A 17036-nucleotide genomic window follows, 5' to 3' on the forward strand; every position below is an offset into this window, starting at 1 on the left:
TATAAACTTGTTTCTGCATGAAGGTATTCAATATTTCTTCTTGCTACAGAAGTGTACTAATTTCTAAGGTCATCCATCGAAGCAGACTTAAATTGCTAGCAAAGTCAATATGCATTTTTTGATGAGTTTCACTGTCTTTAAATCATAAACCAAAAATAATAACAAAACTAAAACTTAAAAAAGCTGGAAGACTTAGATATCCAAACCTCTGAATTTGTATGATTGTATCTAGGGGACATATATTTATAAAGGTAGGAAAAGTAACATGGAGTGGTAATTTATTATTCATGTAATCATAAAATAATCTTGCTGCTTTGTCCTGCTATAAGAAAGGTTCCCCTTTGCCTTACTCTTCATCAGTTTTGGAAACTGAATGATGGCTTGTTTAATGGCTAAGTTAAATATGTATTTTGCCAAAAAATTTAAATAGGAAAAACCTTTACAGAAGTTCTGTGTTTTTAAGTTACCTTCGTGGATATTATGTGAATTGTTCTGTCAGCCCTATTGGAAATTAGCAGTTTAGGCTTATACTTACATAAAACAGGTAGTAGAACAGTTTTAACAGTCACAATTGCCTTCCTATTATTTACCAACACAGTCCTAAATCTCCTCTCCTTCCAAGTGCTTTAGAATTGATATGAAAAAGCTATTGTAATGTTTCTGTTCTTAAGGACTAGTTAACCAATATAATGTATTGGGATTATTTGTTTAATATTTATCTCCCAATTTTCCGTTCTAGTATATAAAATAGACTGTCTTGTAGTGTGAAGTCTTCAATCAGCAGGTAACTGGTAGTGTTATATAAAACATTTGTTATTGTTTTCTGTTTATTTTCCCTTTTGTAATTCAGACTGTAACATAAACATTTGAATAAATTAAAACTGAGCCTGGTAAGACACTGGAACAAGTTGCCCAGAGAAATTGTGGATGCCCTTTTCCTGGAATTGTTCAAGGCCAGGTTGGATGGGGCTTTGAAAAACCATGGCAAGGGAATTGGAACGAGATGGTCTTTAAAGTCACTTCCAACCCAAACCATTCTATGATTCCATGATTTTTCACATTGAACAGTTCTACAAAAGTTCATCAAATCCATCAGTACACAAGTAAAAGCATGCAAATGTCCTTCAGCATAGGACATGAGTAAAACGCAGGTCAATTGACTCAAGTATTTATAGAAAATATTATGGAATTTGTATTTTTTATTAAATTAGTTAAGTGAGAATTAGTACTGACAAGATATTAGAAGTATATGAAAATATGATTTAAGAAAAAGTATTGTCTATCTTCATTTGACAATTCAATTTTTAACTAGCAGGTTTTATGACATCTTTGTTATTACAAATTGAAAAGTTAATGGGGGAACCTTTCCTGTCTTGAAGACTACTAGATCATTACATTAAAAGTTTTGAAACACATATTATGCTTACACTTTCCTGAGAAAAGGAGCTCGAATACAAAACCAGTTCACTGTCAAATACCCAAATACCTTAGTTAATTCAACATATCTAAAGCATTAACTTATGTGTAATTACATAATTGCTTTCATACTCCAGTGACATTTCACAGAGCACCTTAGGTACTGGTGTTTGTGGTGTTTGGGTTGTTTTTTTTTTTCCCCAGCTACTTAGGAAGGTTTTTTATTCTGTTTTGCACCTAAGAGGTAATTGCTTATTATACTGGAAGTGAATTTGAATTTTATTCAAATGCTTTTTCTTTGGTCTTCTTGTGTATGTTTGTTTAATCATACAGTTATATACCTGTGAATCACTTAACAGTAAATTCTGCTTTAATAGTCAATAAAGAACATATATTATGTCTGACTTGTTTGAATTTAAACATTCTTCATGTAAAGAAAATGTTTAGTGAGAAATTATCACTTTCTTAAAACTTTTTCTTCTTTTTCCATATATAAACAAAAAACCTATGTAAGGCATTGTTCATGTCAATGGCAAAGACAACAAATTGTCTTATCATTTTAACAAAGCATTTTAGCACTCGTTTTTTTGTACAGATATGGGAATCAACAAACATCTCCCCTTTTAGAAATGTTGATACAGATAAAAAAGTATTAGTGCAAATTAAACTGTTACCATTTAGTCTTTTTGCCAGCTATTAATGTCAAACAGTTATATGCATGTAAAATTTGCAGAAAGTATGTAAGTTATTTATTTAGGGCTTGATTTTCTACACGCCCCCCCCCCCCCCCCCCCCCTTTTTTTTTTCTTTTATTTTTCTTTCTTAACAATGTATAGGTTATGTGTAATGCCTAACAGAAAAGTTAGCTTTTCTCTCCTGGAAGCTTTTTTCTCTAAGTCATGATTTACTTCTCTTGATGCAACATATCAAAACCTGTAGACTTGGCCTTATTGAAATCCTACAGTTATTTTGTTCTATATAAGTGGCTATGGTAATTCATGCCCATTAGAAGCTACTTTGAGACAGAGCAACCCTTTGTGTATATATAGATATATTTATTACCTTTAGATATATTTATCACCTTTTTTATTATTTCCTAGTCTAAGAAATCACCATGTATTCATTACTTGTAGAAATCAGCTTCTATCTTTGCTAACTTTTGCTTCACTGGTTTTAGAAGATACACATCATTTTAGAAGTATATGAAGACAATGTACACAACAGAAACACATGAATAAAGAGAATAATGTTTGCAGATGTGAGTACTCAGAACATAAAGAATGTCAAAACTGAGATTCCTTTGTGACCTTGGTTTGTCCTGACATGCCTATGCACTTTAATTTGGTTATCTATGTATCAATCTATATGTCTCTCTGTGTGTGTATATATATATATAATCACATAATGCTTTTGCACTGAAGTCCTGAATCATTCAGTGCACCAAAGAATTTACATCTGACATTTTTTTAAGTAATTTTTCACTATATGCCTTTATGCAGGTTTACTGTGTGTTATTAAAACAGTGAAAATGTAAGCTTTGCATATGTTAATTATTTTATTTTACAAAATCTATCTCGTGTGCAAGTGATTTCATTTCCACTATACACATTGTAAAATAATAATGATAATAATAATTATTATAATACTGATACTGATGATGATGTTGATAATAATAGTAGTAGTAGTAGTAGTAGTAATAGTAGTAATAATAATAGGCTAAATAAGTAAAATGAGAGATAGGTTGAAATAATACAATTTAGTCTTTTGATCTGCAAATTTTAAAAACAGAACGTTCAGATGACTTGCTTTCCTTCTATGTGTATATATGTGTAGAACGTACAGTGAAAACGTATCCCATCACTTACACTTGCACATGCTGTGAATTTCCATGATCAGGCTGCAAGTTACAGATGCTTGTAACTTTTCACAGGCAGAAACCTATAGAAAAAATACAGTGATTTGGATTAAAAAGAACAGTTTGACAGCTTTAGGTATATATGAACATGCATTCAAAATTATAATCCTACAAATAAAGTTTTGTGTAGGACTTGAGATGCCTAATTACACAAATGTTATTTTTTATGTCTTATTTTCAAATTTCTAAGGCTTCTAGATGCTATCTAAATTTTTCCAGGAACAGTATCCTAGAATGTCCAGTCAGGAAGTAATTTGTGCTTAAGTCCAGTCACTATTTAATAGTAGGTATGCTGCCTTCTGTGGTTTTGAGTCTCATCTACTTGAATATTTTTTCTTGTAGTGGTGCTGTGGTGGTGTTACCCAGTGCTGTTGACAGTAATGAGCCTTACAGTATATGGTAGAAAACTTAAATTTGTATTGGTCTGAAATGCAATGTTTAGGTTCCAAGTCAAGAATATCATAATTGCTTGATTGTATATCAGTGTTTGTCATTAATTGTCATGGTAGTAGGCATGATTCACATCCAGACAGGTGGTGAGACATATTCACTGTGCAAATGAATGCAAAAGTTGCAGAATAGAAAGGACAATTTCTATCCTATGAATATAGCAAACAACAGGTCATTCAACACAGAACTAACAAAGATATTTAACATTACTGTTCTATTGTCTTGGTTTCAGGTGGAATGGACTTAATTATCTTCGTAGGAGCTAGTACAGTGTTTGTTGTGTTTTGGCTTTGATGTGAGACTTTTCAGGTCCTCAGGCCCTGTTAGCTGTTAGCAAAAATCCTGGGGGGCACAAGGAACTGGGAGGGTACACAGCCAGGTCAGCTGACTGAACTAGCCAAAGGGATATTCCATACCATGGGATGTCATGCCTGGTATATATACCTGGGGGGCTGGTCAGGGTGGGCAGGTACATTGCTCGAGGACTGGCTGGGCGTTGGTCAGCAGGTGGTGAGCAGTTGCATTGTGCACCATGTGTTCCTTTCTTCCTTTCCCTCTGGATGTTATTATTTTCATTCGCCTTTTCATTATAAATGTTATTGTCATTGTTGATATTATTGTTCTTTCATTTTTATTCTATTTCAACTATTAAATTGTTCTTATCTCAACCCTTGAGTTTTACATTCCTTTCCAACTCTCCTCCCCATCCCTCTGGGTGAGGGGGAGTGAGCGAGCGGCTGTGTGGTGCTTAATTACCAGCCGGGAATAAACCACGACATCTGTCATAAAGAAGGTTGGGATAGAAGAATAACAGAAAGTCCATAATTGCACATATTCAATACAGCATGCACAGACTAAAGCTGGTGAGAATGTTTGATTACTTCAGAATTTAATTGAAATGTACTTCTTCATGTGTTCAAAGTATTTCACAGGTCAGTGATGTTTTCATGTACGGATTTTTTGAATGTCTAATGCTTTCTGGTCACTTCTGATGTGTGTGGGCGTATGAAGAAAGAAATAGATATATATGAAGTGCTGTCTTACCATGACTACACTTCACCTAAATACTTAAAAGTTTTACTTCTGGCTTGCTGAATAAAAAATAACTATCAAACTTCCAAAGCTGTCATGAATTAAAATTATATTCTAAAATTACATATACAGCTTTCTTGTGACACAAGGGGAGAGACACAGAACTGAAACAGAAAGGACACTAGACATTTTGTAAGTATATTCAAGGAATTAGTGTCTCTAGGGTTGGAAGATACTGGTAAACTGTAAAAGTGAAGTATCTCAGCAGTTATTTGAACCTTTTATTGCATCTATGAAGGGAAGAGCCTTATGATATATTAGCAGTGCTGAATTTAGAAAGGAAGTTAAAAGTAGCCCTAGGCTATGCCTAGAGCCTGTAATACCACAGACACACCTGTAGAGCAACCACAAAGTTTCTAGACCTCAGAATTGTGAAGAAAGTTTTTCAAATGTTAAATGACTGCAAAGCAATGTTACACTGGGTCAGCTGCAGACTGAGAGCCTGAGGCTTGGCTTATATTACAAAGTTCTGCTGCTGCAGCTATATCAGTCTGCACTACAACAATGACAAAAGAAACAACAAAAACCCTCCTTGACACCTGTGTACTTGCAAGCCCTCCATGTAGACTTGACTGTGTCCACAGAAGTTTTTGGTTTTTTTTAATTTACTGCTGTCCATACTAATGCTTAATAATGAGGTGTGTAAGAAGGAGGTAGTTGTGATGTAGTTTAGTGACAGGAATGTAGCAATGGTTGTTTCAGTGTAAATGTATAGAAAAAGTCTAGGTAAAAGAACTAGAATCCAGCCCTTCTTGCCGTTAGACTATGAACTCCTACTGCTGCATAGGTTCCTTTTCCAGTCCTTAATTACTCCATCTCATACAATAAGAAAAACATCAGAGGAAAGCATCTTATCAAATGGATTGAAGAAACTTTGTCAGAATACTAAAGTTGAGAAAGCAACTTGTCTGTTTCTTGCCAAGTAGACACTTTAAATTATATTTGTTTAAATATTAAATATATTATATATATTTAAATTAGCAGGGAATGTGTATAGCAGCACCACAGATAAGTCTAGCTTTACATTTCTGTTTTAAGCAAAGAATAATCTCTGATCAGCTTTTGAAAAACAGACACATACATCTCTATATGTGGAATTAATGGACCTGAATAATGGACTTGAATCAAGGAATTGTTCAGTGTTTTCCTCAGACTGTTTCAAGAAACCTTTCTGATTTGCTTGTCAGTGAATTAATTGCTCTGCATCCTTTCTAAAGCATCTATCTTATTTCATTTACTGTATACAGAACCTAGTCTTCTATTTCATGGCTGTGAAATTCATTGCAATGCTAATTTCTAGAAATGCTGAAGATACCATAGGATTTTACTGAATCTCCACCCTACAATGTTTAAAATCTTTTTTTTCCTTTCCCCTGAAAACTTGTTTGACCCTACAGTAACACGTCTAGTATTTCTAAAACAAATTGTGCTATACCCATCTTGCAGTTACTGAATTGAGCTATTATCCAAATGAAAACTCTGGAACTTGTATTTCAGAATATTTGACAGATCTGGAGATGATTTTAGACAAAACCCATTTTATTATTTTTTCAATACACCCTTAGCTTAATTATAAACTTAATTTTAGCTGCTTTTGCAGTAATTATGCTATAAGCAGAGTCCCTGATACTGTGGTAACTTCCATCTATAAAACATTAAAATACATCTATGTCAACTCAAAAGTTTAACAATAATAAAAGTAAACACCAGAAAAGAAATATATATACATATATATATATATATATATATATATATAAAAAAAAATCTTCAGTTACCTTCATACCTTGTTTGCTGAGAAGTCAAAGTGTCATTTACTATTATCATAAGAAATAAAGTCCATGGATATAAAGAAAGAAATAAGAAATTAATTTGACTGATACATCATAAAGAACTAAAGACATTACAGAGGAGACAGGGTTTTTTTAAGATTAATTATGTTTTCAAGGGTTGAGGGGTGGGGAAATTCTTTGGAGAAATCATAATTTTCATTAGATCTTTTGAAATGTTTCTTTCCCTATACAGCTGTAGTGTTCCTAATCAGAAGATCATTGTACATGATGAGTTACTGATCCCCATAATGGTGAACCTGAACAGGCACAGGCCTATGCTGTGCATATTTAGATCTTGGCCATCAGAGCTGTGTAGCTCTTGTCTGCAAGCTAAGCCCAACCAGCAAATCCTGATGGAGGAGCCTGTAGCTATTCCTGCTGGGTACCAGTGATTATGCCACTGTGTATCTATCTTTATCTCAAAACAAAGTAGCATTTTCTCATGTGTACATTCTTTTGCTTGACAGTAGAAATTAGTTTACTACCAAGAAAGTTCTATAAGAGCTCTAAGTACCAAAATGCTCATGAACCTCTCCAGAGAGGATCTGGGCAGCATGCCTTGCCCTGGTCAGAGATGCCTTGCCACATGATGCTGCCCAACTTGGTTCCCGGCACATGAAACAACATATGAATATCTATGCTATTTCTCTTTTTCCTTCTGGTGTTAACTCCAATAAATGGTATCTTAATATCTTTTGGAATTTGGTTGTCATAATCCTGGGATCATAAATGCTAACCACAGTGCATTACAATAATGATAGAGGATCAATTAATAGATAACATGACTCTGTACAGCCAAAATAAATGACATGATATGGTTAGTACATTTTATTGTACAAATAAACATATAGTATATAAATTATAATGTTAATTAAAAAAATTAATTGCAGTTTACAATTTTAGGTTTTGATTCATGTATCTTATGAGATGTGATTTAAAGTACATTGGTAGTGATCAGTTCATCATCATTCTTACTTTCCTGATAATTGGGGGTGGGTGGGAGATACAACATAATTCTTGGTTTAGCAGCTATGGGAAAATCTCCCATTCCTCAAAGATAAGTTTTCTGGTCATATTCACTTTCCTAAGAACTCAATTTCAATATCACTGCAAGGCATTTAGAATGTTATTTTTCATACCGTCTTCTAGTCTCCAGGCAGAAGACATTTTTCAGCCGTATTTTTCATGATATAATAAACATGAAAAGTTATCTCAAACAGCCTAATTTTCAAGGGTGATAGTCATATGAACTTGCTGGTGAGATAAGCATTTTATTTTAGCTTTTGTGTTCACATAGCAACATTAATGACATCAACTTAAACCTATAGTTCAGAAAAAACAAATACACAAAAAAAACTAACTCAAATGCAAATTAACAAAGTTTTTTAGTGGGATAGATGACTTAATTACCATCAGCTGAACTTTGAAAGTTGAACCTTGAATAAAAACAACTGAAACCAGGAAACATTTTGCAGTATAAGTTCAATATCTTGAGATATCTAGAGAAGCCTAAAATGTAAATGAAGCATGACATGCTTCTTCCCCATTAGTTAGAACAGGTATTTTCCACTCTACTTATAGTTAGTAGATTTGCAAAAATATAAGCTATAGTAAACTTTATGATGCTTGTCTAGGAAGCTTAAAATAAACACACCATATTAACACATTTCAGTTGTCAAATCATCACTACTTCTATTTGGAAAATGAATGAGAAACTCAGCAAATCTCATGCCCTGTTTGAGGAGAAGCATTTTTTCTTTTTAGCTTCCTTGTCTGCAACAGTATAAAACCAGCTATCTCAAGCCCTGAGTATCTGTGATGCAACAATAAGACCTCTTCAAACCTGTATGAAATAAAAATAAAAGCCAATCTAAGATTTCATGAAAAATCAAGAAGATAATATAGCCAGAATATTTCACAATTTGCGAATATTACTTCCTAATAATTTTTCTAAATAATACTAATATATGATGGAAAAGTTGCGCTCCTATTTTGCAGTTCCAAGCTGGCCAGACTGGTTGGTCCAGGAGCTCTATAACTTATTGGCATAGTACTATTATGATGTTACTTTTTATCGTGAGATTTTGTTCATTGAGATATAAAAAGAGACAATTCAATATAAAAACATCTCTGCCTGCAAAAGTAACAAGGATCTTCTGCCTGGAAGAAATGTCAAAATATATTCTAGGTCAGGGTGAGTGAGCATGCCTGCCTTCTACCTGCACATTGTGTAATTAAATTAATAATTGTCACAGATGACAGTATAAATGTTAATACTATAAGATGACATTCTCAACAAATAATATAAGAAAGGAAGAGTAATAAAAAAATGTCAAAAATCTTTGACATGTAAAACCATGGAAGAATTAAGTGAGGAAATACAATGTAACTCTTAATGCTTTGTAATATCATATCAGGGTAATGAAATGACTGCTAAGATTTAGCCTATCTACTTTCTAGTCTCTGTATTTTTAAAAATGAGATATGAGATGTAAGACAACACAGAAAACAGCTCTGATTTGCAGACATGTCAGACACTTTACAATAGGGAGGATTAAAATGAAGTTGATGCCCACAGGGGAAAATAGATAGGGGGGGAAATAATAATAATATTAATGTTAAAAAAACAACAACAACAAAAAAACCCTAGAATTGAAATATCTGTCTGAATTAAATAAAGAATGAAGATTTTAGAACTAAGTTCAGAGAAATTGAAAGCAAAGTTAAGTTACAGCTCAGAGTACAACAGTGAACCATTAAAAACTATTGTTTGAGTTCTTTGAGAAAATACTGTCTGAATGAACCTTTGGTAGGAGTCATATATACATAATGATTGTTGAGAGAATAAAGGAGATCTAGAAAACAGAGAGTTTTCTTACCTGCTTGATATGGAATTCTGTTGAATTATCTACCAACTTAAGAACGTGGTAAAGGTGCAGATTGTCCAGTAAGTTGTCAAACTTTTTATATGAATTTATATATATATGAACATATACTTCTACTTACTCATATCCATTACACATTCTCTCAATAAATTAGGTGGCCAGCTTCAGTCTACATGTCTAACATCAGTCTGATGTCAAAGTTTATAGATAAAGGAACAATCACCTTGAGGAAATCTATAAGTAGTTTTCTGATTCTTAATTACTTTGTGAGCATGATCCCCACCCTATGGCTACTCTAATAAATAGAGAGTAATCAATGAGGAGCACAGCGTACGTATCAGAACAGATCATATAACTTATTTTACTCCTGGCAAGAACAATGCCCCTGAAAAAGTTGACATTTATTAAAGTATTCTGTAAAATTCAAGTAGAGAAATAAGGACAAATAGAGACACGTTTATCTAAACTGTTCTATTAATGAAAAGAGTTTTCCCACAGTTCTAGATCCAAATTTTGATGCATTTCTTTTAAATGAAATTGTGTGCAAAGTTGACAGGGATGTCTTAGGCAAATTATTTGTTTTAAAATAAATATCTAATAATTTAAAAAATAATATAAATTTAATGGAAACAAACCATGCTAAACCAAATTGTTTCTGATTTAATGAAAGACCTACTAGGTAAGGAGGAAGCAATAAATATGTGACTTTTTACTTTAAGAAGGCTTTTAATATTGTCTCCAAATGTGGTCCAGATGAAATTGCTCCATGTTTTTGATACTTCTGATTAAAATTAAAAAGCAGAAAAAAGCATATGAAATATAAGGGATCATAAACTGGGATGTATTATTTAAAAGACTAGTCACATTTTAAGATGTGTCAGCAGAAGCTTCAGATATAAGATATAGGAGGCAAATACACTGCTATGTTATGTACTGTTGAGGTTGTTCTCCAATATAAAACTTTTCAAAAGATGTAGAAATTAGAGACTAAAATTGCTAAAAAAGATTAGAAAATGTGATGCATGATGAAAAGGTAAAGAAGGAGAGTCTGACATGGGAAAGAAAGAAAGGTGACAGATTTTGAAGCATAAACAGTTATTACAAAGGATGTGGTAATCAATTGTTCATCATGCCCACAGTGTGGGTAGCACATGAAGAAATTGTTTAATTTGCAGAAAAAGAAAGTTCATGTTAGCAATTCCAACTATAAGGAATGTTTCTTTATGTAGGGAGGCTGGGGAATCCCCCATATGATATATTTTTTAAAATATGCCAGGCAATATCTTCCATTGATTTTTAGTGTAAAGTACTGAAATAGTTCCTGCAAAGACTGGGACATTTCTTCTCAGAAAATATGTAACCAGTAAGGTCACTCTCTTTTTTTTTTTTCTTTTAGTTCTACTTTGTTTCACATCAAGGAGAATGGGTATTTATCACTTCCCTATAAGCTGTCATTTAGCAATGAGAGGGTGTTCTTGGAAATGTGTTATGAAAATGTATTGGCTTTATGCTGATCTCTTAGTTCCAGTGAAAGCTGCCGGCCCAGTTCATTACAGCATAAAATATGTTCCTCCCCAGTGAGTGTGCTTGCAAAGAACGTGATCATACACTCATTCATATACAGAGAGTTCAGAAGAGTCAATACTCATCTGTACAATCAGTGCTGCTAAAGCACAAGAAAGAAGCTCCAGGAAGATAAAACAAAACAAACCCAACAACCTAAACTCAAAAGTCAAAAAAAAAAAAAAAAAAAAGCAAAACCATCTGATGTTTGGGCATCCCCAAACTGAGGCTTCAAATGAGTGGAAAATAGATCATAAATTTGTGTTTGATACCTAGAATTGTACATCTCTTATACTGCTCATCTTTCATAAGATCAAGACCTCACTTTCTGATGTTGTAGAGAGCATATAGGATTTCCCCCTCCCCCCCCCCCCCCCGAAAATTTAATAGTGGCAGCCAGCTAAGTTTAATTCTAACCAAAAAAGCCAAAAGCCAAAAACTGGTCAGCTGCATGACTTCTTACTAAATCCCATTTCTAGGTATTTTCCTTGTTGAAGGTCTCCCTATTCTGTGTGCTTGAGTGCATATAGTGTCTGAGTGCCCGTAACTGGATTGGGACTGTTGGCTGTAGTACCCATGCACCTGCATCCCAGCAGCTGGGGGGACTGGAGTGAATTATATTCAAGCGCCAGCAACTGTGACCTTGGATCATAGGAGCCCATGTATCTGCGGTGCCAGAAACCGGAGCAAGTGCAGGTGTGCAAGTGAATGTGTGTTTGCTGCTGAAGGTTAAGCATGATTAGCTCCCTAGTAGACAAAGTGACCTGGGAGTTGGTTGCGGGGTGTGTGGGGGTGTGTGTGTGTGTGTCTCTGAGGGTGGGAGAAGCTGGAGGGACCAGGGGATTCCCAGTGAACAGGTGGAGAGACCATTTGGTCTAGGGTTTCTAAGCACAAGATCCATGTATGTACTTGCGTGAAGGGGGGCCTGCTACTGGGGGTCAGGGGAGAACTGACCAGCTGTCAGTCACCTTTGTATGCAAGGGTGTGTGTGTGCAGTGGGTGAGTAAGGGACTCCTGATATCAGTATCTGGAGTGGGGCTGCAGCCTTGGGAGTTTGTATATGCAAGTGTCACCACGTGGAGAGCCTAGGATCCAAAGGCAGCTGCTGGCCAGACTGGGTGTCTGAGCCCAGCTACTAGAGGGACCCACATTTTACATATACACATATATTTCCACTAAGAGATGCCATCCTGCTCTGCCAGAGAGGTGAACAAGATGAGGCTGTTGTTCTTTGTGTTCATGTGAATGCTCTGTGGCCACCAGCTATATCTGTGTATGTATTGTATATCTGTATGTGTGTGCCTGTAGGAACTACATGCTCAGCCTCACTACTGGTTGGACCTGGGATCACAAACCTACAGCAGCCTTGCCGCTGTCAGGCTGCTGGATTTGTCATCCCATAACACTTAGTATAAATGAAATATTGAAAGTCTATTTAGTATTAATTTCAAATTAAATTATTGCAAGGAAATTAAGAAAATGTGAATAAATATACATGGTTGGTTTGGGTTTTTTTCTCTGATAATACCAGTTTGCTTGGGTACTATGCCCTGTTTTGGGCACTATGTTCTGAGAAAGATGGGACACTGAGAGTTCAGATTGAAGGCTTAGAAGCTGTCATGCTTTCTAGGAGAAAAGTTTGAATTACCTACAGTGGTTTAATTCAAAAGCCAGAAGATTTTAGAAAGATAGCAGAAGAGAATTTTATCCATGAAAGACATAAGAAAAAATAAAAATTGTTCATTTCAGCCAAGGCAATAGAAGAAACATTTCTGAAGCTAGAAACAGTCCAATGATGAAATGAATTGTCTATAAAAAAGTTTTTGAATGCATTAATCAATGCTAAGAATAATGCAGACATAACTGATTTTTCTGGGGGACAAAGATTAGACATAACTTTGCACTGTTTTATTATGATTTTTCAGTGATTGTATAGGAAACCAGTTTCAGGCTTAGAATTAGAATGATACAGAAGTTGTCCAACAGGCATCCCGCAGGACTTTTGGAAACTGGAGTCCAAAATTAATACAAAAAATATTTTTCTCCACTTCGAGCAGTTTCTGACTGGAGTAGTAGAATCCCCACAGGGGTCTGAAGTAGCAACTTTTCTGCATAATTAGTTGCTTAGTAAGGTGTAGAAACAGGAGACTGTTAATTCTGAAAGGAAAATGGCAATAGAAATAGTAGAACTAAACCTTTTTCAAAGGGATGGGGCTGAGCAGATGCTGAGTAGCTGCCTAAAGTTAAAGCCTTAAGCTATCATGAGAATTCTAAAGAGCACAGGGCATCTGGGGGGAAAACAACAAAACCTCCTCCCCAAACCCCAACAACAACAAAAAAAGTCCCACTGGTTTTGGCTGGGATGGAGTTATTTTCATCATAGCAACTTGTATGGTGCTATCTTTGAGTTTGTGATGAAAACAGTGTTGATAATATGGATTAATTTTTTTAGCTATTGCTGAGCAGTGCTTGAACAGTGTCAAGGGCTTCTCAGTTTCTCACACTGCTCTGCCAGCGAGCAGGATAGGGGTGCACAAGAAGTCGGGAGGGGACACACCCAACCTAAACTGACCAAAGTGATATCCCATATCGTATGACATCATGTTTAGAAATTAAACTGAGGGGAAGAAGGAGGAATGGGATGACATTCAGAGTTATTGATACCAAAAGGTCAGAAACAGAACTCCCTCATACTCAGTTTGGAGTGTTAGAAAGGAGGCATTCTTTATTTTCAGCACTGGATGCACAGGGGATAAGTTCCACCCAATGTGCATACTGACTTTGCTGTTTATCTTTATATGGCTGATCTATACCTATTAATGACATTTCTGAGAAACTATTAGCATACTCATTACAGTTCCAAGAAGTACTTATCATATCTACACCCTTACTATGCATGTGTGGTCTAATGGTCCTCTGGTGGTCATTTGGGACATCTTCATCCTTTCTTCATCCTCTTCTTCGTCATTTTCCTATTATTATTATTATTATTATCCTTTTCATGACTTTCTCCTCTTCTGATCCTGCGTCAGAACTCTTGGCTCATGTCTTGGTTTCAGACTGGTTCTTACCTACTTAGTAGCTAAACTATCCTATGCAGCATTCGACTAGTAGCTAAACTACATAATAAAGTGTTGTACAGCTCGGCAATGTCATGGATATGCAGTTGCAACATTTACAGTTAAGCACACTGGTAAAATTCCTGGGTATGATTATGAAATTTGTCTACCCAAGTAACCATTTCATGTGATGGAACCCTGCTTCCTGGATACGGCTGAACATCTGTCAGCTGATGGGAAGTAATGAATTAATGCCTTATTTTGCTTTGCTTGCAAGCACAGCCTTTGCTTTACCTATTAAACGGTCTTTATCTCAAACTGCGAGTTTTCTCATTTTTAACCATCTGATTCTCTTCACCATCCCACTGAGATGTGTGTCAGACAGCACCTGTGTGGTGCTTTAACTGCAAACCAGGGTTAACCCAGAACACCTCCAAACCAAAACCCCCTGTGACTTACACAGTCTTGTGTTGGTGAAAAGATACACCCTTTCCCCTTCTTTCCAGTGTTCTATTAACATTCAGAGGGTGCTGCACAATTAGGACTACAACTGACAGCAACTTCATGAGCCCTGTAGACATGTAAGCTTCAGGATTTTACATCAACAGTAGTTTGCCAAAGAAAGGTAACAGTTCAGAGATTTGTTATGCCCCCTTAGCATCTCAAAGATTAAACAAATAATTCAATTTCTTACATAATTTTAAAGTTAATTTCTTTCCTTTTAACACAGATGTATGAGAAATTGAAAAGCAGATTCCATATGAGTCATCTGTTTCAGCCTTCTCTAAACAAAAGGCAACTCTCTTAAAACAGGAAAACGATCGTTTCTTCCCTACTTTTAGGAACTCTTTTTCCTTCTGGTTTTAATAAATTAGCTTTTGCTTTACTATCAAACACAGCAGTAGAGACCTGCAGCTCATGCAATAATACAAAGAGATTGATGAAAATTTAAATTACACAACAGACTGACTTAGTGGAGTTCAATGCAGAATCAAAGTCTACATGCCTGTAAATTTGAAAAGCCACAGAATAATAGGGAGAAGCATTTTCCCATCATTCTGCTGAATACAGGAATTCATTGTTTTAATTATTGCAACATTATTTGTATTAAAATTATATGTAACATTTTCTAAACACAAAGCAGAGATTCACAAACTCTTTAGGCATGTTAGTTAAATCAACAGAACTAGTAAACATCCTATACCATAAAATTATTTAAACTTGAAAATTCATAAAATCAACTTTGTGTATCATTGTAGAGAAATAAATTAATTTTTATACTAGTTAGTATGTAATAGATTTTTTTTTTTTAAATTGAAAGACTATTATGTTTATCAACACACAATGGTGTTTGTTCATTACGTTGATTTTTATTACGGGTTCCCACAATTTGAAATAATTATGAAAGAAACAACAGAAATAGATTTTTGATTGTTCATTGTTTGTGGCATCTGTAGGAAATATGTTGACTTGACATCAACCGTTAACAGGCTTTATTCAAAATTAAGGGGAAACAGTTGTGAATTGTAAACATTGTCTATAATGAAGCTTTGTAGTTTACATAATTATATTTTGTAAAAGAAAGGAGCCAAGCTTGGTCTGACTTCATTTTTCCATTAGAAAAGATTCAACTGTCTTCATCCCATGATACCAGCTGCACTGTGCTTTGTATGAGATCATTGTGATTAATTTCAATAGCCTGCAGAGAGAGTTTATTTTCTAAGTGCTGTCTTTTGCAGATGTGCCAAGGGAAAAATAATTTTGGTCTCTGTAATCATATGCAGAAAGCTAGTCCTGTTCTGAAGCTTTACTTCACATAGTTCTTCCAGAACAGCCCTGTACAGAAATTTTCAAATTAAAGTACATTTTAAGTCAGTCTGTTTCCCATAAGGTTTATCTAAAAGTATTTAGGGTTTCTACTAACTAGGAGTATTTTGTTACTCAAGGGTACACTAAATGCTATTTGAAAAGAACATGTGTATAAAGACTTTGCAAATATAAGACCAATATTTTTAAAAATGGTATTACAGGATGACGACAGTAACATAAAATTTGTCTCAACAGAACTTTTAGATAGAAAGCCCCTTGTATCTTCATCAAAAACCTTGGGCACTGAGCCTGGCTCTAAAGTGAATATGACAGAACAAATTCTCCTTTTCCAAAGTAAGCTCTCATCTTCCTATTTTAACTTAGGCTAAGTGCCTACTTAATAAGTCTAAGAATTTGTAAACCTTGACACCACCTTGCTTATCTGAAGGAATGATGCATATATTTCCTTCATCACAGATGCTCAAGAAAAAGCCCAAAGTTTGTTTTCTTGTTTCTATTAGAACAAGGGACAGACTTTAAAGTAATGTCTCTTGAAACTACTATTCTATCCTGTGAATTTTGAACAGAGATTTTAAATTTCTTGCCTTGTTCAATGAAATAATTTTTGCTCCCAAACATTACTCAATTTAAACTTAAAATCTCCTTATTAAACCAAAAATAAATTTTAGATTAGTTATTTCCAAAAATTTTGGGGAAATAATTGGGAAAGCATTAATTAACTAAATTGCCCAACTGGCAAAATGTTTCAGATATTCAAGATATAAGGCTATCAAACTTAATTTGAATAAAATAAATATTAATAAAATGTTAAATGTACTAAGATTAAAATAATTATTGTGTGAATTTTTTCTTATTCAAAATAAAATTTTCTGATTTCATCTTTATGTTTTCAAAGGCAAATTAGTTACTGCTTTTATTAATGACAGTAAAACTCTTGTGGAATGCATAGGAATTTGCATGGAAAGGATTTGAAATGATCTGGTTAGGGTAATGAAAA

The sequence above is a fragment of the Falco punctatus genome (genome assembly GCF_963210335.1).
Source record: "Falco punctatus genome assembly, chromosome: 1".
Classification (NCBI taxonomy): Eukaryota; Metazoa; Chordata; class Aves; order Falconiformes; family Falconidae; genus Falco; species Falco punctatus.